The following is a 22,044-nucleotide window of genomic DNA, read 5'->3' as shown; positions in this document are numbered from 1 at the left end:
TCGTCTTTGTCTGAAATTATATTTCGCGCTACTGTGGGAGAAACAACAAAGGCGGTGTTGCGTCACATGGCAATTGTATTTCAAGTAGGAACGGGCTAATTTTATTTTATTTTACGAAAACATTTTTTACAATACTGACACTCAATTTCATTTTTCTTTAATACACGAGTATAGACTCACTCACGTATTTAAAAAATAATCTTGGTGTTTCAGTGTCAAAAGAAGTGATTAAGTGCCTTTCAATTAATAATAAGCAAACTGAGTAATTGATGGAACCTATTTTGTAATATGTGGTTTTCACAAGATCTGTGTGACTGTCGGAAGGATTCATTCAATTTGAAACCATAATCGATCCCTTTCACCTCAGCTACTTACTTTCTTTGTTCCCGTAAATGGTTTTTGGCTAAATTTGAAAACGTTGTTTACAGATGGTAACTACATCTGTTTCTATATCTAGAGCCATAATCTGCAAGCCATTATGAAGTGAATGGCAGGAGATACTTTCCACTGCACCTCATATTACGGTTTCCTCTGGTAGCATTCGCGCATCAACCACAAGAAGAATAATGCTTAAATGCCACTGTGCGGCATACAGTTAGTCAAATATTGTAGTCAGGGTTCCTATAGTAAGTCGGGGCCATAGTATACTCCTTGATTCCTTGCTTCATATAGGTTCTTTAAATTTTGTGAGTGGGATTTTGTAGAATAGTCGGCGTCTAACTTCAATCGTCTGCCGGCTCAGCTTTCTCACTCTTCCATGATGCTTTCCGTGAGCGGAACGAACCTGTGATTATTCGTGTCATCGACCTTCGTTCAATATCCCTTTTTAGTCCTATATAGCACGGTCTCACACACATGAGCAATAGTCCTCAATGGCTCGTACGATCTTTTGTGGAGCACTTCCATTTGTAGAGTGACTGCTTTTTACGAGTATCCTGCTTTACTTACGGTGTTATGTGACCATTCCATTTCATATCTCTACAAATTGCTACGCCCACTTATTTGTATGAGTTGACTGATTGCAGTTGTGACGCACTGATATTATAGTCATAGAATATTAAGTTTTTGCTTTTTCTGAAGGGTATACAGGGCTACTAAAAGGTATCAGATAGATTATATAATGGTAAGACAGAGATTTAGGAACCAGGTTTTAAATTGTAAGACATTTCCAGGGGCAGATGTGGACTCTGACCACAATCTATTGGTTATGACCTATAGATTAAAACTGAAGAAATTGCAAAAAGGTGGGAATTTAAGGAGATGGGACCTGGATAAACTGACTAAACCAGAGGTTGTACAGAGTTTCAGGGAGAGCATAAGGGAACAATTGACAGGAATGGGGGAAAGAAATACAGTAGAAAAAGAATGGGTAGCTTTGAGGGATGAAGTAGTGAAGGCAGCAGAGGATCAAGTAGGTAAAAAGACGAGGGCTAGTAGAAATCCTTGGGTAACAGAAGAAATATTGAATTTAATTGATGAAAGGAGAAAATATAAAAATGCAGTAAATGAAGCAGGCAAAAAGGAATACAAACATCTCAAAAATGAGATCGACAGGAAGTGCAAAATGGCTAAGCAGGGATGGCTAGAGGACAAATGTAAGGATGTGGAGGCTTATCTCACTAGGGGTAAGATAGATACTGCCTACAGGAAAATTAAAGAGACCTTTGGAGATAAGAGAACGACTTGTATGAATATCAAGAGCTCAGATGGAAACCTAGTTCTAAGCAAAGAAGGGAAAGCAGAAAGGTGGAAGGAGTATATAGAGAGTCGATACAAGGGCGATGTACTTGAGGACAATATTATGGAAATGGAAGAGGATGTAGATGAAGATGAAATGGGAGATACGATACTGCGTGAAGAGTTTGACAGAGCACTGAAAGACCTGAGTCGAAACAAGGCCCCCGGAGTAGACAACATTCCATTGGAACTACTGATGGCCTTGGGAGAGCCAGTCCTGACAAAACTCTACCAACTGGTGAGCAAGATGTATGAAACAGGTGAAATACCCTCAGACTTCAAGAAGAATATAATAATTCCAATCCCAAAGAAAGCAGGTGTTGACAAATGTGAAAATTACCGAACTATCAGTTTAATAAGTCACAGCTGCAAAATACTAACACGAATTCTTTACAGACGAATGGAAAAACTAGTAGAAGCCAACCTCGGGGAAGATCAGTTTGGATTCCGTAGAAACACTGGAACACGCGAGGCAATACTGACCTTACGACTTATCTTAGAAGAAAGATTAAGGAAAGGCAAACCTACGTTTTTAGCATTTGTAGACTTAGAGAAAGCTTTTGACAATGTTGACTGGAATACTCTCTTTCAAATTCTAAAGGTGGCAGGGGTAAAATACAGGGAGCGAAAGGCTATTTACAATTTGTACAGAAACCAGATGGCAGTTATACGAGTCGAGGGACATGAAAGGGAAGCAGTGGTTGGGAAGGGAGTAAGACAGGGTTGTAGCCTCTCCCCGATGTTGTTCAATCTGTATATTGAGCAAGCAGTAAAGGAAACAAAAGAAAAATTCGGAGTAGGTATTAAAATCCATGGAGAAGAAATAAAAACTTTGAGGTTTGCCGATGACATTGTAATTCTGTCAGAGACAGCAAAGGACTTGGATGAGCAGTTGAATGGAATGGACAGTGTCTTGAAAGGAGGATATAAGATGAACATCAACAAAAGCAAAACGAGGATAATGGAATGTAGTCGAATTAAGTTGGGTGATGCTGAGGGAATTAGATCAGGAAATGAGACACTTAAAGTAGTAAAGGAGGTTTGCTATTTGTGGAGCAAAATAACTGATGATGGTCGAAGTAGAGAGGATATAAAATGTAGACTTGCAATGGCAAGGAAAGCGTTTCTGAAGAAGAGAAACAACGAGTATAGATTTAAATGTCACGAAGTCATTTCTGAAAGTATTTGTATGGAGTGTAGCCATGTATGGAAGTGAAACATGGACGATAAATAGTTTGGACAAGAAGAGAATAGAAGCTTTCGAAATGTGGTGCTACAGAAGAATGCTGAAGATTAGATGGGTAGATCACATAACTAATGAGGAAGTATTGAATAAGATTGGGGAGAAGAGAAGTTTGTGGCACAACTTGACCAGAAGAAGGGATCGGTTGGTAGGACATGTTCTGAGGCATCAAGGGATCACCAATTTAGTGTTGGAGGGCAGCGTGGAGGGTAAAAATCGTAGAGGGAGACCAAGAGATGAAACACTAAGCAGATTCAGAAGGATGTAGGTTGCAGTAGATACTGGGAGATGAAGAAGCTTGCACAGGATAGAGTAGCATGGAGAGCTGCATCAAACCAGTCTCAGGACTGAAGACCACAACAACAACATACGGGCTTACAGTGTTTGTATCACTTCCACCCTTATCAAGACCAGATATTATTTGTGCATATCTTTTCATTATAAATATTTGAATCATTGGCGAGGGTACGATTACTCTTGACATTGATATACAACATGACAGCAGTGGTCTTAATATGCTTCTCTCGGGCATGTCTGAATTTATTTCTATATCTGTCAATAGTTCTCCATCCAAGACCAAACTTTTTCGATAAGATTCTGCTACGGCAGTCGTTGGAGGGTTAAGCCCTACGCTTTTCACAACGACTCGTGTTTCATTTAGTATCTCTATATCTATAGCTCTGTGATTTGTGTACGCATATTATTTAGCAGTCACAGGTTCTTCAGAAGCGTATTTGTGAAGACTCTCCACTACGAAGAGTTACTTCCATAACGAATTTTCTACTCGTTACACATCTATTCAGTGTGTGGTAAACTGTTCTTCCAAAGTTGAGCCACAGTTCCTTTATATACCTCTGTTGAGAGCTAAATGTATCGAATATCTCCTTGAAATGTGCCTATTTAGTTCACCGAACACATATAGATTGCCACTTATTTCAGTAGTCATCTGTACTATGATGAACATTGTCGCTGCAAACATATCATGATCACTGAACCCAATTTGAATGTGAAAGTCTTCGAAAAGATACGTCTGTTAGTTGCAATTACATCTAATATATTCCCATCATGATTGGACTTCCACACTCTCTAGCCTAAGTAGTCTTCAGAGAAGGTATTTACCATTGTTCGCGCTTCCTCCACTCACAAAACTGGAGTTATCCTAATCCACTGTTGAGTGAGTAAAGTTTCCTCCTATAATGAGAATATGAGTGGGAAAACATTTACTAGTGAGATGAGGTTTTATATACAGTTTTTAATTACACGGGGTCTTTGGTAGTCGATACAGAGATCTAATTTCAAATTTGTACCCACCTTGAAAGTTAGTATTCCACAAAATTCGCATGCGGCTTCAGTTTTTATCTCGGTGAATTTGTACTTCTTGTACAATACGACGAATACGCATCCTTCATTTGTCGTTAGTTTATCTGTTCGATGTACATTTAGATTTACCCTAACAGTTTGCCAATGTCAATTTTGGGTTTCAGCCAGCTGTCTGTACGTATTACTATGTGACATCCAGTTCGTTTTAGGAGTGCTTATAGCTGAGGCATGTTCTTGCGAGTGGTTCTAGAGTTGATTATTATTTAAATATTGGAGAGTGGGGAGATGGGAGGGAATAGTCCTGCTGCGGCGTTAGAGTTCTTTGCATTCAAAGCTGACGCATCAAACCGCTGGACATTTGTGTCGTTCGAAAAGAATAAACCTGAAAAAAACGTAGAGGGGATATCCACAGTAACTATATGCGCAACTTGGAAATCGGCGAAATTGAAACCGGTGTAGCAGAGAAAGAACAAAGACAGTATTTACGAAGTTTGTCTTCTTCAATGAATTTGTTGCATTTAAGATCACTACAAACTGAGTAAAAAAATCAGTTATTGCGTTAAGACTTCTTCTTAATTTCAATGAAAATTTTATTATATTATCTGTGATGCTGTTGTATGACTACATATTTCGATTTTAATGCTGCCTGCCATCTCTAAATACAGTAACATAGCAAGTAGAGTATAACTGGTGAACGACAAATAAATCTCGATACTCCTCTTTGCATGTGTATTAACAAGAAAAATAACGCTTCGTGCAAAGCGCTGATTTAGCGACGTGTAATAAACTCAATAGGATTAGGTACTATATAAGGCGAATATTAATGTGAACATGTAAGTCTATCTGTATATCGCATACGTCAGCATAAATTTCACGGCAAATACGAAGTAGAGAGTACTTACTTTTCTTTTTTTCTTTATGAGATTTCAAAGACAGATAATTGATTATATCATCTTACACATACATTTGGAAACACATCCTTTGGTCAATCTGGACATGTCAGATAGCTGAATCTTCTATGTTTCATGAGAGAAATAGTTTTGTGTGCTATTCAGGTATGCCATGGCTGAAACAATCGAAACGTTGAATAGTAAAAGAAAGGTATATTCATAAAATAAACTGTTAAAAAATAAAACATGTAATGTAATGATAAATAAACACATGGTATAACTTAAAAAAGACCTAGAAAATCACATTTCTATAAAAACCCTGAAGCTGTTGTCCGAAAAGTCTAACGTTATACTTCTTGTACGAAGTAAGTTGCTAGGTCATATACTTACATACAGATTGTTTTGGACAACAAGAACAGATGGTTCTATAACCTCCCTTTGCTACAATACATTTGTGCATACTATGTGAGCTAGTCTTAAGATGTGAGATGTCACCTTCGGAATTGGTGTTCCAGGATACTTCCACCTGTCGCAAGACATGTCATTGAAGGGACGTCGCCGATAATACATAACAGGCCAGTCAACTTGCCATATTACATACATGTTACACAAGTGACACCTCTCGTGTCTGGGCGGCTAGTGAAGTCAACAATCTATGCCAGCGTATCGGTTAACGCCCGAAGCGCACGCGCAAGCAGTGTACTACTGGGAGGGTTTACACTGTATTGTTGACGTTTTCCTGGCATATCTACATTGAGTACGTACCCTGTAACATGTTTGAAACATTAGACCACTCTTTCAATGAGGAGTATCGCATTTTTGCATCTCTTCCATAAGTCCTCTTCATGAGCACCCCTTACAGATATGGTTATTCTACTTCCTAAATTCATTTCTCACTTTTATGAGGTATATGCCGTAGAAAGTATCCGGAATTCGTCCCATATTTTATGGGAATAAATATATGAGGTTTATGTAGTAGAAAATATCTGGAATTCCTCCCATATTTTATGAGAATAAATACATATTCTGGGGGAATGATTTAAAATTATAAGGTTTGCCAATGACATTGTAATTCTAACAGAGGATTAAAGATATGGCAGACCAGTTGAACGGAATGTAATACACCATGATGAAAATGGCATAGAGTGTGGACGCATTAAGTCAGGTGATGCTGGGGAAAATAAGTTAACAAATAAAACTCTAAATATGGAAGACAAATTTTACTGTATTGGAAGATGTCTGACAATAGAAATAAAGAGAATATAAAATACAGGTTGTACTTTATGTTAACATGAAATATAACGCAGGAGGATCATACAAACATACCGCCGTTTTAGTCTCGTACAATCTCTTGCCCAACGTAAAGTCCCGAGCGACTGGAAAAAAGCGCAGGTGACGACTGTATATAAGAAGGGCAGAAGGATGGATCCTCAAAATTACAGACCAATAACCTTAACATCGGTTTGTTGTAGGATTCTCGAACATATTCTCAGTTCGAATATAATGAATGTCCTTGAGACAGAGAAGTTGCTGTCCATGCATCAGCATGGCTTTAGAAAGCACCGCTCCTACGAAACGCAACTCGCCCTATTTTTCACATGATATCTTGCGAACCGTGGATGAAGGGTATCAGATGGATGCCATATTTCTTGACTTCCGGAAAGCGTTTGACTCGGTGCCCCACTGCAGACACCTAAATAAGGTACGAGCATATGGGATTGGTCCCCAAATACGTGAGTGGCTCGAAGACTCCTTAAGTAATAGAACCCAGTACGTCGTCCTCGATGGTGAGTGTTCATCGGAGGTGAGGGTATCATCTGGAGTGCCCCAGGGAAGTGTGGTAGGTCCGCTGTTGTTTTATATCTATATATCTATATATCTATATATCAATCTGGATGATTGACTGATCTGGCCTTGTAACAATAACCAAAACGGCCTTGCTGTGCTGGTACTGCGAACGGCTGAAAGCAAGGGGAAACTACAGCCGTAATTTTTCCCGAGGGCATGCAGCTTTACTGTATGATTACATGATGATGGCGTCCTCTTGGGTAAAATATTCCGGAGGTAAAATAGTCCCCCATTCGGATCTCCGGGCGGGGACTACTCAAGAGGATGTCGTTATCAGGAGAAAGAAAACTGGCGTTCTACGGATCGGAGCGTGGAATGTCAGATCCCTTAATCGGGCAGGTAGGTTAGAAAATTTAAAAAGGGAAATGGATAGGTTGAAGTTAGATATAGTGGGAATTAGTGAAGTTCGGTGGCAGGAGGAACAAGACTTCTGGTCACGTGACTACAGGGTTATAAACACAAAATCAAATAGGGGTAATGCAGGAGTAGGTTTAATAATGAATAGGAAAATAGGAATGCGGGTAAGCTACTACAAACAGCATAGTGAACGCATTATTGTGGCCAAGATAGATACGAAGCCCACGCCTACTACAGTAGTACAAGTTTATATGCCAACTAGCTCTGCAGATGACGAAGAAATTGAAGAAATGTATGATGAAATAAAAGAAATTATTCATATTGTGAAGGGAGACGAAAATTTAATAGTCATGGGTGACTGGAATTCGAGTGTAGGAAAAGGGAGAGAAGGAAACATAGTAGGTGAATATGGATTGGGGGACAGAAATGAAAGAGGAAGCCGCCTGGTCGAATTTTGCACAGAGCACAACCTAATCATAACTAACACTTGGTTTAAGAATCATGAAAGAAGGTTGTATACATGGAAGAACCCTGGAGATACTAAAAGGTATCAGATAGATTATATAATGGTAAGACAGAGATTTAGGAACCAGGTTTTAAATTGTAAGACATTTCCAGGGGCAGATGTGGACTCTGACCACAATCTATTGGTTATGACCTGTAGATTAAAACTGAAGAAACTGCAAAAAGGTGGGAATTTAAGGAGATGGGACCTGGATAAACTAAAAGAACCAGAGGTTGTACAGAGATTCAGGGAGAGCATAAGGGAGCAATTGACAGGAATGGGGGAAATAAATACAGTAGAAGAAGAATGGGTAGCTTTGAGGGATGAAGTAGTGAAGGCAGCAGAGGATCAAGTAGGTAAAAAGACGAGGGCTAGTAGAAATCCTTGGGTAACAGAAGAAATATTGAGTTTAATTGATGAAAGGAGAAAATATAAAAATGCAGTAAGTGAAACAGGCAAAAAGGAATACAAACGTCTCAAAAATGAGATCGACAGGAAGTGCAAAATGGCTAAGCAGGGATGGCTAGAGGACAAATGTAAAGGTGTAGAGGCCTATCTCACTAGGGGTAAGATAGATACCGCCTACAGGAAAATTAAAGAGACCTTTGGAGATAAGAGAACGACTTGTATGAATATCAAGAGCTCAGATGGAAACCCAGTTCTAAGCAAAGAAGGGAAAGCAGAAAGGTGGAAGGAGTATATAGAGGGTCTATACAAGGGCGATGTACTTGAGGACAATATTACGGAAATGGAAGAGGATGTAGATGAAGATGAAGTGGGAGATATGATACTGCGTGAAGAGTTCGACAGAGCACTGAAAGACCTGAGTCGAAACAAGGCCCCCGGAGTAGACAATATTCCATTGGAACTACTGACGGCCATGGGAGAGCCAGTCCTGACAAAACTCTACCATCTGGTGAGCAAGATGTATGAAACAGGCGAAATACCCTCAGACTTCAAGAAGAATATAATAATTCCAATCCCAAAGAAAGCAGGTGTTGACAGATGTGAAAATTACCGAACTATCAGCTTAATAAGTCACAGCTGCAAAATACTAACACGAATTCTTTACAGACGAATGGAAAAACTAGTAGAAGCCAACCTCGGGGAAGATCACTTTGGATTCCGTAGAAACACTGGAACACGTGAGGCAATCCTGACCTTACGACTTATCTTAGAAGAAAGATTAAGGAAAGGCAAACCTACGTTTCTAGCATTTGTAGACTTAGAGAAAGCTTTTGACAATGTTGACTGGAATACTCTCTTTCAAATTCTAAAGGTGGCAGGGGTAAAATACAGGGAGCGAAAGGCTATTTACAATTTGTACAGAAACCAGATGGCAGTTATAAGAGTCGAGGGACATGAAAGGGAAGCAGTGGTTGGGAAGGGAGTAAGACAGGGTTGTAGCCTCTCCCCGATGTTGTTCAATCTGTATATTGAGCAAGCAGTAAAGGAAACAAAAGAAAAATTCGGAGTAGGTATTAAAATTCATGGAGAAGAAATAAAAACTTTGAGGTTCGCCGATGACATTGTAATTCTGTCAGAGACAGCGAAGGACTTGCAAGAGCAGTTGAATGGAATGGACAGTGTCTTGAAAGGAGGATATAAGATGAACGTCAACAAAAGCAAAACAAGGATAATGGAATGTAGTCTAATTAAGTCGGGTGATGCTGAGAGAATTAGATTAGGAAATGAGGCACTTAAAGTAGCAAAGGAGTTTTGCTATTTGGGAAGCAAAATAACTGATGATGGTCGAAGTAGAGAGGATATAAAATGTAGGCTGGCAATGGCAAGGAAAGCGTTTCTGAAGAAGAGAAATTTGTTAACATCCAGTATTGATTTAAGTGTCAGAAAGTCATTTCTGAAAGTATTCGTATGGAGTGTAGCCATGTATGGAAGTGAAACATGGACGATAAATAGTTTGGACAAGAAGAGAATAGAAGCTTTCGAAATGTGGTGCTACAGAAGAATGCTGAAGATTAGATGGGTAGATCACATAACTAATGAGGAAGTATTGAATAGGATTGGGGAGAAGAGAAGTTTGTGGCACAACTTGACCAGAAGAAGGGATCGGTTGGTAGGACATGTTCTGAGGCATCAAGGGATCACCAATTTAGTATTGGAGGGCAGCGTGGAGGGTAAAAATCGTAGAGGGAGACCAAGAGATGAATACGCTAAGCAGATTCAGAAGGATGTAGGTTGCAGTAGGTACTGGGAGATGAAAAAGCTTGCACAGGATAGAGTAGCATGGAGAGCTGCATCAAACCAGTCTCAGGACTGAAGACCACAACAACAACAAATGATCTTTTGGATAGGGTGGATAGCAACGTGCGGCTGTTTGCTGATGATGCTGCGGTGTACGGAAAGGTGTCGTCGTTGAGTGACTGTAGGAGGATACAAGATGACTTAGACAGGATCTGTGATAGGTGTAAAGAATGGCAGCTAACTCTAAATATAGATGAATGTAAATTAATGCAAATGAATAGGAAAAAGAATCCGGTAATGTTTGAATACTCCATTAGTAGTGTAGCGTTTGACACAGTCACGTCGATTAAATATTTGGGCGTAACACTGTAGAGCGATATGAAGTGGGACAAGCATGTAATGGCAGTTGTGGGGAAGGCGGATAGTCGTCTTAGATTCATTGGTAGAATTTTGGGAAGATGTGGTTCATCTGTAAAGGAGACCGTTTATAAAACACTAATACGACCTATTCTTGAGTACTGCTCGAGCGTTTGGGATCCCTAACAGGTCGCCCGCATCTCGTGGTCGTGCGGTAGCGTTCTCGCTTCCCACGCCCGGGTTCCCGGGTTCGATTCCCGGCGGGGTCAGGGATTTTCTCTGCCTCGTGATGGCTGGGTGTTGTGTGCTGTCTTTAGGTTAGTTAGGTTTAAGTAGTTCTAAGTTCTAGGGGACTGATGACCATAGATGTTAAGTCCCATAGTGCTCAGAGAGCCCTAACAGGTCGGATTGAGGGAGGACATAGAAGCAATTCAGAGGCGGGCTGCTAGATTTGTTACTGGTAGGTTTGATCATCACGCGAGTGTTACGGAAATGCTTCAGGAACTCGGGTGGGAGTCTCGGGAGGAAAGGAGGCGTTCTTTTCGTGAATCGCTACTGAGGAAATTTAGAGAACCAGCATTTGAGGCTGACTGCAGAACAATTTTACTGCCGCCAACTTATATTTCGCGGAAAGAGCACAAATATAAGATAAAAGAGATTAGGGCTTGTACAGAGGCATATCGGCAGTCATTTTTCCCTCGTTCTGTTCGGGAGTGGAACAGGGAGAAGATGCTAGTTGTGGTACGAGGTACCCTCCGCCACGCACCGTATGGTGGATTGCGGAGTATGTATGTAGTGTAGATGTAGATGAAATTTAAATGCTTGCAATTTTTCTGAAGGTACACTATGTGGTCAAAAGTATCCGGACACGTGGCTGAAAATGACTTACAAGTTCGTGGCGCCCTCCCTCGGTAATGCTTGAATTCAGTATGGTGTTGGAGCACCCTTAACTTTGATGACAGCTTCCACTCTCGCAGGCATACGTTCAATCAGGTACTGCAAGGTTTCTTGGGGAATGGCAGCCCATTCTCCACAGAGTGCTGCACTGAGGAGAGGTATCGATGTCGGTCGGTGAGGTCTGGCACGAAGTCGACCTTCCAAAACATCCCAAAGGTGTTCTACAAAATTCAGATCAGGACTACGTGCAGGCCAGTCCATTAAAGGGAGATGCAATCGCCATCCCCGAACTGCTCTTCAACAATGGGAAGCAAGAAGGTGCTTAGGTGCTTAAAACATCAATGTAGGTCTCTACGGTGATACTGCCACGCAAAACAACAAAGGGTCCAAGCCGAAAAACACGACCACACCATAGCACCAGCGCCTCCGAATTTTACTGTCGGCATCATACACGCTGGTAGATGACGTTCACCGGGCATTCGCCATACGCATACCCTGCCATCTGACCACCACATTGTGTACCGTGATTCGTCAATCCACACAAAGTTTTTCCACTGTTTAATCGTCCAATATTTACGCTCCCTACACCAAGCCAGGCGTCGTTTGGCATTTACCGGAATAATGTGTGGCTTATGAATGGCCGCTCGACCATGAAATCCAAGTTTTCTCACCTGCCACCTAACTGTCGTAGTATTTGTAGTGGATCGTGATGCAGTTTGGAATTCCTGTTTTATGGTCTGGATGGTTGTCTGCCTATTACACATTACGACCCTCTTCAACTGTCGACGGTCTCTGTGAATCAGCAAACGAGGTTGCTCTGTACACTTTTGTGCTGTACGTGTCCCTTTACGTTTCCACTTCACTATCACATCGGGAATAGTGGACCTAGGGATGTTTAGGAGTGTGGAAATCTCGCGCACAGACGTATGACACAAGTGATACCCAATCACCTGATCACGTTCGAGGTCCGGGAGTTCCGCGGAGCGCGCCATTCTGCTCTCTCACGATGTCTAATGACTACCGAGGTCGCTGATATGGAGTATCTGGTAGTAGGTGGCAGCACAATGCACCTAATATGAAAAATTTATGTTTTTGGGGGTGTTCGGATACTTTTGATCACATAATGTATTTTGAAATGTAATGCCACAGAAGCCTTAACGATTAGATGGGTAGTAACAACTGGATAGGTACGTAATCCGGTCGGGAAGTTAAGAAATTAGTGTCATACTTGATTAAACGAAAGTATAAGGCAAGGAATAGTTAATATGCTAATGCGGTGAAGTGTGGGTGGAAGAACTGCAGGGAGAAACTGAGACTTGACTACACCAAGCATGTCCAGGAGGATGTAGGGCAGCACTTATTCGGAGAGAAGGAGACATTCACAGGATAGATAAGCGTGTAAATGAGCATCAAACCGTCTTTGTTGACACCTCAACTGTTAAACTAATAATTTATGTGTAACTATGCAGTATTGATCTGAACGGGACTAGACAAATAATATACATCATAAGACTGTTCGACTTTCAAGTACGTAGTTTTGTTGTGACTTACGACTGTGCAGTTTTCTGCTTGAGTTCTGTCGTGTTCCATCTCAGACTACATTAGGTTGTCGGATTGTAGATAAGACTTCATGTTACGAAGTTTCCTGTGGCAGTTACGCAGCCCAGCCCGGGGCTCCCAGGCGTGCGCAACAAGTGCGTCCGGGCCCGTGCGTGGCCGCGTGGCCGCCTGCCCCAAAAGCGGCCACGGGTCAGCCACGTGGCCGACAGGTGCGCGCGCTCGCTCCCGGTAAGCCGAGGCCCGAGCTGGCCCAGCTGTGCAGGGGCCGGCACACACTCCCGCGGCGCAGCCGGGCCGCCGGCGAAGACAACAGTATTACGGCCATCGTCACGTGACTAGTATGACTAAAATAACTTGTTAATTGACATCGGTCGCGTGTCACTACAGAGCCACAACAGCTTGTAGGACGGCTGTACCATTACTAACTATTAATACGAACCAATTTCAACATTTCATACAGGTTCGGCTACCCAGACGTCACTAGATACATCTCGAAATTTTCAGAGTGACTGAATATTATACGTAACTGAGTATCCACGAGGACTTTCAACAAAAATATAGTGTTGACTGGCCACTTCATAGAGTGCTGTGTGCACAATGACCATATATGTGAAATTAGAGGGAAGGTCAGCGTTGGCCGGCTGGGGTGGCCGAGCGGATCTAGACGCTACAGTCTGGAATCGCGTGACCGCTACGGTCGCAAGTTCGAATACTGCCTCGGACATGGATGTGTGTGATGTCCTTAGGTTAGTTAGGTTCTAAGTTCTAGGGGACTGATGACCTGAGATGTTAAGTCCCATAGTGCTCAGAGCCATTTGAACCATTTTGAAGGTCAGTGTTGGCCGTAATTTTGGTGGTTTATTGATAGCAAAATAAATTTTCAATCACATAATGACCATCTTCAGTGCTGCAGTGTACAAATTAAAACTCATAGGCACTGGTGTCAAGTTATTATCAGTAACCAAAGCTATGAAACGATCACAAGAACTCAAGCAAAATCGAGTTTCAACCACATAATGACCATCTTCAGTGCTGTAGTGTACAAATTAAAAGTCATAGGCACTGTTGTCAAGTTATTATCAGTAACCAAAGCTATGAAAGGATCACAATTATTGTGATCGTTTCGTAGCTTTGGTTACTGATAATAACTTGACACCAATGCCTATGGGTATTAATTTGTACACTACAGCACTGAAGATGATCATTATGTGACTGGAAATCGATTTTGCTGCCAATAAACCATCAAAATTATGACCAACGCTGACCTTCCTTCTAAAAATATAGTGGACAACTAAAAAACATGCAGTGGATACAAGAAAGACATATAACCCAACGTATGAACGTACTTGCGTGCGTGGTTAATTCCTTGCTTATCCTAGCCAATTGATTCGACAAAAAAGACAAATACCAGACTAGGATTAGAGTAAAAGTTTTATGCAGAAGCACTTACTACTACTTAACCAAAGATAGAAGTAAGGAGGATCAAGCTGAGGAGTAGGCCTTCTTTTCCAGGATTGTGACAATTGATCAAACCTGAGTTCGCCATCTTGAGCCCGAAACAATATGACGGTCGATGGAATGGCGCCACTCCCACTCCCCACAGAAGAAAAAATTCAAAGCCACTACTTCCGCCTATAAGGTAATGATCACCGTGGTGTTGGACTGTGAATGTGTGATTCTCATTGATGTGATGCCAAGAGGTAGTACCATTAATTCAGAAACATGTGTCAACACATTAACAGAACTCAAGATGCGCTTACGGCGACTTTGGCGCCACAGCAACCCAGGAGATATTTACTGCAACAAGATAACGTTCGGCCCCACGCAAGTGTGAGGACTGCTGAAGACATCACAAATCAGGGTTGGACAGTGTCACGTCATCCAACTTGCAGCCTTGACCTAGCCCCCTCGGATTTCCACTTGTTTGGGCCATTAAAGGATGCTATTGGTGGAAGACATTTTGAGGACAATGAGGAGGTGGTTCACACAGTGAATAACTGGCACCACCACCAGGTCAAGAATTGGTGCCGACAGGGCATACACGCCCTTGTTTCGTGCTGGAGGAAGGCCTTAGAACAGGATGGAGATTACGTGGAAAAATAGGATGTGTAGATAAAGCACCATTCTTTCGTGTGTGTAATTATCATTGCCGGCCAGTGTGGCCGTGCGGTTAAAGGCGCTTCAGTCTGGAACCGCGTGACTGCTACGGTCGCAGGTTCGAATCCTGCCTCGGGCATGGATGTGTGTGATGTCCTTAGGTTAGTTAGGTTTAGGTAGTTCTAAGTTCTAGGGGACTGATGACCATAGAAGTTAAGTCCCATATTGCTCAGAGCCATTTGAACCATTTTTTTTGTAATTATCATTATTGAACCGTGAATTTACTTTCAAAACTTTTCTTAAGAATTTACTTTATTTACTAGGGATTCATCAAGAACATTAACACATTTAATCACGCTATGTGAGCGTGGAAGTAGTTGCCAGGGAGTAGCTGATGAAATCAAAATGAAATTGCTTTTAACAAATGGGAATTTTATTCCTAAAAGCTTTTTTTTAAACAGATTTAAAATTATAAGCAGAAAGCACCCTCTAAATATCAAGTTACAATTTTATTCAGAGGCAGAAAGAAATAACACAATACTAACACCACACGGACCCGACTGTTGCTGGCTGCCAACTCTTCCCAACTGATACTTGTGTCAGTGCTCAGCAGACCACATGTCACCATCCGACGACCAGCCGACCGATCGACCAATGGCGTTCCGTCTGCGTCGACCACGGTCCCGGCGCGTACTTGCACCGTGCGGACCTGCCTGCTGCTGACTGCCAACTCGTCCAACAGCGGGGTAACGACGAACCCGACTCAGCCCACAACCCAATAGCGACTGAGACTTAGAGCCGACTGATTAACATGCGAGTGTCTGCATTCCAACTGACTCTGTCGACTCACTGCACCGACTGCCAGACTGACTCCGACTGACCGACTGACGAGCTCATAGCGCCCCTTAAATGCACGTGAACAGGCAACCTTTCCCCTTTTCCACCAGAGAGAGACACCAAAGCTGCGGCTGCCACAGCGGCGCCACCGCCAGAAACGGAGGGCGACTGCTTCACAGTGCGCGCTGCGGCGCGCTCTTCAAAACAGCAATTGTTACCACGGCTCAATTATGTCCAATAAAGAATTGTTGATGAAAAAATGCGGTGCATTACTTTCTCGACAGCCTTCGTATTTTGTTTAATTATGCTATACTTGACGATTTAGGCCTAAGATACTAAATTTGGAAATCATTTGTATGTACACCGAGGTGACAAAAGTCATGGGATACCTCCTAATATCGTGTCAGACGTCCTTTTCCCAGGTTTAGTGCAGCAACTCAACGTGGCATGGACTCAACATGTCGTTGGAAGACCCCTGAAGGAGTATTGATGTATTCGATGGGACTGATGTCGGGAAATCTGAGTGGCCAAATCATTCACTCGAATTGTCCAGAATGTTCTTAAAACCAATCGTGGACTGTTCTGACCCGGTGACATGGCGCATTGTCATCCTTAAAAATTCCAGCGTTGTCTTGGAATATGAAATCCTTGTATGGTTACAATGGAGTCACCGCCGGCCGCGGTGGTCTAGCGGTTCAGGCGCTCAGTCCGGAACCGCGCGACTGCTACGGTCGCAGGTTCGAATCCTGCCTCGGGCATGGATGTGTGTGATGTCTTTAGGTTAGTTAGGTTTAAGTAGTTCTAAGTTCTAGGGGACTGATGACCACAGATGTTAAGTCCCATAGTGCTCAGAGCCATTTGAACCAATGGAGTCACCATCGGCTTGCACAGTGCCACAGTGCCCTTTTGACAACTTGGACCCATACGTTCGTGGGGTCTGCCCCCTACTCGAACCTTGCCACCAGCTCTTACCAACTGAAATCGTGACTCATCTGACCGGGCCACGGTTTTCCAGTCGTCTAACGTCCGACCGATACGCTCACGAGCCCAGGAGAGGAGCTGCAGCCGATGTCGTGCTGTTAGCAACGGCAGTCGCGTCGCTCGTCTGCTGCCGTAGCCGATTAACGCCAAATTTCGCCGCACTTTCCTAACGGATACGTTCGTCTTACGCCCCACATTGATTTGTGCGGTTATTTTACACGGTGCTGATTGTCTGTTTGCAATGACAACTCTACGCAAACGCCGCTGCTCTTGGTCATTAAATGAAAGCCGTCGGCCACTACGTTGTCCGTGGTGAGAGGTAGTGGCTAAAATCGGGTATTCTCGTATTCTCGAAACACTATTCACACTGTGATCTCGGAATACTGAGTTTCTTCACGATTTCGGAAATGGAATGTCTCCTGGTTCTAGGTCCAACAACCATTCCGCGTTCAATGTAAGTTAATCCCGTTGTCCGGCTATAATCACGTTGAACGCATTTTCACATGAATCACCTTAATACAAATGACAGCTTCCCCAGCGCACTGACCTTTTATACCTTCTGTACGCTATACTACAGTCATCTGTAAGTGTGCACATCGCTGTCCCATGACTTTCGTCACCTCCGTATATATTACTTCACATCACATTCACTAAGGCCGCGCGGAGTGGCCGCGCGGTTTGAGGCGCTGTGTCACGGATTGTGCGCCCCTTCCCACTGGAGGTTCGAGCCCTCCCTCGGGCATGGGTGTGTGTGCTGTTCTTAGCATAAGTTAATTTAAGTTAGTTTAACTAGTGTGTAAGTCTAGGGATCGATGGCCTCAGCAGTTTGGTCCCTTAGAAATTCACACACATTTTTTTGAATATTTGCTAAGTAGTTGTGTACGCTGGTAGCTTTATGTCTACCACACATTCTACCGTTTGTCATGTGCAAACAGAAAACCGTTTTTTGCTCAGTTCAGACTAAGAGTCGCTGTATATCATGCTATTGTACATCATGGTCTTGCTTCCTTTGTTTCTAACGTGGAAAGGACTATTTATTTTGCAGTTGTTGTCATTTGTTGCTGTTGCATACGCATTTTATATAATTTATCAGCAAAACATAAGGTTTTTGTCGCTATTTGATGCGTTATTATAGCTTTGTGATGTTCATTGATTTCGTTTCGCCTTTCTCTGGGGATTGGCTCAATTGCAAAGTATTGTTGTCGTTTGAGATGGTTTGTTTGTGTGTGTGTGTGTGTGTGTGTGTGTGTGTGTGTGTGTGTGTAACAGTGAAACAGAAGAAGCACGAGATACAAATATGACATAATTGAATGCAAAAATTGTGACTGTGCATCAAATATCAAACAGACTTGTGAACACCAATAGGTGATTTTAAGATAATAAATAAAGTTCACTTGAGATGCAGAAACTTCTGCGAAACATGTATGGGATAGTAAAACAAACGAAATTGTGTTTTCTCAAGGCGGAACTACATATTTTTGAGACACATTAGAAAGCAAACCCAACCAAGGAAAGAGCTTCGATCACAAACTGTTTAGACAAAGAAAGTTCGTTTACTGATTTGTGAAACGTCCCCTTTGAACAATTTATACACGACTGACCTTAACCTGACATACAATATTTTTAGCGCAACGCAATCTGACTTTCAAAATTCCCTACAAAAGAATGGCCCTGACTAACATTAAACTATACCTTTCACAAATCACTTACCTCACAAAAATCTTCGCTGCTCAAGCTACTGCAATACAGCGAGCGCCACTACTGCCAGCTAAATAAAAGATTCAAACTATGGAAGGCACTAACTACCGATAGGGATAGTTAGCAAATGAAAGATATTAATAGAGAACGAACAATGTATTTACCTTGATATCATCACAAGTCATAATATATATATCAGTTCATGACAAATTACAAACCTCCGCCATCTCTCTCCCCACATCCACCACTGCTGGCGGCTCACCTCCAACTGCGCAACGCTACGCGCTGTTCACAGCCAGCTGCCGCTGCCCAACACTACAATGGCAGACAACAATGCAAACTAGCCACAGACTGCACACAGCACAGCCAGTGATTTTCATATTGAGCGCTACGTAACGTTGCCAATAAGAAAACATAAACAGCCTACTTACATAGAGAAAACATAAACAGCCTACTTACATAGCCCCCATGCTCCCCACAAAAATTTTTACAAATTGGTTTGGGCAGTGCCCAATACAGATTTGAAAAAAATTTTTCATAATTACAATAACAAAGATATCAAATGCACACACTTATTGATACAACGTTGGTCAAAAGCTAAAATTTTGTCACAGTCCATAAAGACAGTCCTGATTCATCACAGTAAAATAGCAGTGTTTTTCTCAAAGTCTAAGCAGTAAAAGAAAATGCACACAGAAGTAGTGGATTTCCATGCAGTCTTGAAGAAGTAGTGTTGTCCTTCCAACGGAAAGACAGTGCTGGCTCTTGACATGCTGACAGGTAATGGGCCACAATGGAGCAAACCCACAGCAGAGTCATTCGAAGTTTTGAAGAGTATTGGTAGGTAAGTCATCACAGAGCGGACCCACTGTAGTCCTGGTAGGGAGTATGGTATTGGTGGGCCACCAGAGGTGCAGACCCACTGCAGTCCTTGTAGAAATAATGGTATTGATGGATCATCAAAGATGTAGACCCACTGTAGTCCTTGAAGAGATGGCCAGCAGCCATCTGTTGTGACTGTGCAGGTGCACAATTACCATTGAAGAGTCTTGCGGATAATATAGCAAGTCCATAAACCACCACTTGTGCACTCACAAAGTTTTTGAAATTGTCCTTAGAACCAGCAATGCTGTTATCCAGTCCCTTGCTGAGTTATTAACACATGTGCAAACACTAACAGTCCCTACTTCTCATATATTGTCCACATACTATGACCAACAGAAACGTGTGCAGTGAAATGTAACTAACAAGTTAATAATGTCATGAACTGGTGACAATTACAATTTTATAACATAAGAATACAATTACAAAGGTACAAAATACATCATTAAAAACATAATAATACAGATAACATTTGTAGTACAGGCTTTACAAAAGAATAGAAATAAACATATACATGAGTGTTACAAAAATAGTGACATAAGTACATACATAAAATAATGAGAATAGTTTTCGAAACATTAATTTCACACATGAACATTGAAACAGAACAGAATTGTAAACAACTTTACAAAGAAAATAACATATTATTAATGCAACTTATATTTGAGGATAACAGTATTCCTCCTCATAGTGAATATAGCTTAGTATTAGAAGAGAAAAAAATTCTATGAAACAGTACACAGAGACAGGAAGAAAACAAATACTCAAGGGTACACAAACACATAGTGGGATAACACCAATAGGAAAGGACAGGGTTCGTTTTCAGTGTAACATTTGGTACTGCAGTCCAACCCAAAACTTCATATATCTTTCCTCTTATTTCATCCTTTGTTTCCACCAAAAAAAATTCTATCTAAGCATGCTTTCTGTATTTATATGTTCACACATTTCTTACCTCAACATTTATTTCCAAGAAAATCCTACCTAAACCTGTTTTCTCAATGCATTTCTTCCAATTCATCGCAACTCATTCTCTTAGAGGCTACCCCCTCTTAAGCTAACTTAAATCTACTGAGCTCAGATGCTAAACTAAGGGACGAGGCAATGCAGCATCACATAACAATTAATATAAACAGCAATTACCAAAAAATTGGAAAATTGCAAAGCAAGCTACCGTAAATCTAAATTAACAGACAAAATGCAAAATTACAACTAATATGAGCCAATGTGCAGCAACATGAAAAATCAATGAGTAGTAAAATTGGCTTAGCAGAGTAACACAAATTAAAGTTCCGTAGCACTATGCCTGGCAAACAGCAGCTTATATCTAAACATGACATAGCTCAAGAAGAAAAAATATTACAGTAAAAACAACAATGCAGATAAGGGAAATGTATATTCACATCTTAATGTCTATGTAATTAAAGTGGTGCACCACAAGAAGTTATTCTACCAAAAAGTTACCAATTACTTGAAAAGAAAATTATGAATGCAGTTACTAGTTCCTTCTTATTGTTCTTTCCTTTCCAAGTGCTCCTTTTTTAAAGAATGTGGATCATAAAATAATTATTTAATAGATCTGTTGACAGAAAGTGTTCACATTAGCAAATGCATTTCATTTTATAAAAGCAATGCTGCAACACAGCTGGAAACCAGATATCAAGTGAAATAAGCAATTACGCAAACCAAAGCATAAAAACATCATTCAATAGTCATGTGGCATTTCGTAAGTCAGTAGCTCTCAACTCTCATAGAAAGACACTTGTCATTATCAGGTTTGCAGATGCACGAATATTTCCCATCAATTCATAAGCATTTCAGCAATTAGCACAAAGTGCGAGTAATCATATGTTTTCAAGTAACGAGGGTGTCGCATTAGCGATGAAAGGCACACCCTAATGGCTTGTTCTCCAGGTGTTTTCCTGTGCTCTGAAAGGCACGCGCTAATGGCTTTTTCTCCAGGCGTCTGACACAGCTGGGTGCCCATGACGCATTATGTGTAGGTGGTCCGTTAACTTTCTTACGGAAATATTTACGACAGCAGTTTCCGCTACAGAGACAGTCGCATATAAAGATATTTCACAGGTCAAGAGTTTGCGTTACAAATCTGTAGAAACAAAATGCTATTGATATAACAGTGTCCAAAAAAAATTTTCGTCTGCATTGTAATACATTCACGCATTTACGCACATTTCATAACTCTTAAAGTACGATTCTTGGTTTCCAACAACCTTTTCCACAAATCAGAGTCCCTAAACACTACTCATTATTCCTTACCTCATTATACATAAACATATTCGTCGACACTTCTTCAATATTTCATCATGAGAAATACGTAGCATAATAAACATTCCTCAACAACATAATACACATCGTCGTCGTAATAATAACATCATAACACCTCAGTCAAATCTCAAAATCGTCGTAACTTCCTCCAATAATTTCCAAGCCTAAAAAAATTCTCTGCTCATGTCAAAAGTGTCAGCTGCCTCAAACGTACTTTAAAAATCATGAATCCATACCAAATACATCATTCAAAGCTCTCATAGTATCACAATGGTTCCAAAAAAATATGAACAGTTTACAAAGTACAGACAAAATACAGTTTCATAAGTGTGAAGTTATCCAAC

Source organism: Schistocerca piceifrons, chromosome 1 (genome assembly GCF_021461385.2).
Source record: "Schistocerca piceifrons isolate TAMUIC-IGC-003096 chromosome 1, iqSchPice1.1, whole genome shotgun sequence".
Lineage (NCBI taxonomy): Eukaryota > Metazoa > Arthropoda > Insecta > Orthoptera > Acrididae > Schistocerca > Schistocerca piceifrons.
The sequence above is the reverse complement of the archived record's forward strand: the minus strand, read 5'-3'. Positions refer to the sequence as shown.